Below are 1,666 nucleotides of genomic sequence, written 5' to 3' on the forward strand. Positions count from 1 at the left end.
CGATCTCCTGACCTTGTGATCCACCCACCTCGGCCTCCCACAGTGCTGGGATTACATTCTTTCCAACTTTTAAGTTTGAGGGGTACATGTGGAGCTAAGCTTTTTAGTCTGGCTCAAGCCCTTCATGTCCTGATCCTAGCTATCTTTTTTGACTTATCTCCCACCTCCTCATTCTTGGTCACCCCTTGCTCCAGGGACAGCAAACTGCTTGGGAACATAACGTTCTCCAACCCTGCCATGGCCTGTCACCCCTGCATACCTTTGCAAGCGCTGTCTTCTCTGCCAAAATATGGGTTGACTCTGTGTGGTCCAGACAATAACCACCCTGGCCCCACTCCACCCAAAGAATGCCAAACGCCAGTGTCCAGCCCTGGGAAGGAACGTGTTTGTGCCAAGCGTTCGGCACACCTGAGCTCATTCAGCTGGCACAATGATTCTGAGAGGTCAGTAGCTCCACCCCCAGTTTGCAGGTTTGGAAACCAAGGTACGCAGAGGCCAGGTGACTTACCCAAGGTCTTACAGTTAATGGCTGGCAAAACCAGGATTGAACTCGGATTTCCCTGTTCTGCTACCATACCTTGATGCCTGGCTGGAGGGAAGGGACGGAAACTGGGTTCTCTGAGGCTGCTGTCACATTCCCTGTCTGCCAAGCCTAAGTGTAGAGATGGGGGGCATCTGCCAAGGCAGCTGCCAGAGCCCTGGCTGGGAGGAAAAGGGACTACGGAGCCCAGAAGGAAGCCAGGTTGAGGGGGCTTCCTGCAAGGAAAGGAGCTGGTCATCCTGCTCACCCCCACATGGGAGGGGGAAGCATTACCCTTTCTGCTTTCTGGCTCCTTCCAGGCCTTTGGGAGTTTACTTGGCCTCAACAGCATCCTGCTTCCGAGAATCTCTCATCAAAAATGATTCTTGGAAACTGGGCCAGTTCGGGGATGCCTAGAGGCCAAGGCAGGCCTGAATTCCTGCTCTTACTGTTCTCTTCCTGGCCCCCAGCCTTGTTATCATCAAACCTATCAAATGCCTAGTAAAGGCTTGCCAGCCTGCAGAACATAAGCTGATTTGGTAAGCGCCAAGTTCTCAGTAGCTTTGGAGAAATTGGATGGGGTTAGAATGGGAGTGGGGGTGGAAACCTTGCTAGTAATATCATGCTAATCTCTGCTTAAAATTTCTAGGGAGACTGCTTAGCCTGACATAGCACTGGTTTTGGGTACAGGGGCAGGACAGAAAGGCTGGCAGCAGATGGGGTGCAGCATGTGTAGTAGGGTAGGGCGTTCTTAGGTCCCCAGGGGAGTGTTTTCCTTCCATGATCAGATCCCATTGTAGGTGGCAATGCCTGCTGGGAGTCTGAGAAAATTATACAAACATGGCAGGTAAAGTGGGGTCAGGGACCCAGGATGAGGGCAGGAGGGGCGAGGGGCAGCTGGCGAGGCTGGAGGGGAGAGAGGTATAGAGAGACCTTTGCTGCAATAACTGTGAGCCCTGACCAGTGATGAAGTCACCATTGTGCAGTCTGAGTTCTGGGAACCAGGTGATGGAGTGTGTTCTAAGAACTGACTGAGGGCCGGGTGCAGTGGCTCATGCCTGTAATCCCAGCACTTTGGGAGGCTGAGGTGGGTAGATCACCTGAGGTCAGGAGTTGGAGACCAGCCTGGCCAACGTGCTGAAACCC

Source organism: Mandrillus leucophaeus, unplaced genomic scaffold (assembly GCF_000951045.1).
Source record: "Mandrillus leucophaeus isolate KB7577 unplaced genomic scaffold, Mleu.le_1.0 Scaffold23, whole genome shotgun sequence".
Taxonomy (NCBI): domain Eukaryota; kingdom Metazoa; phylum Chordata; class Mammalia; order Primates; family Cercopithecidae; genus Mandrillus; species Mandrillus leucophaeus.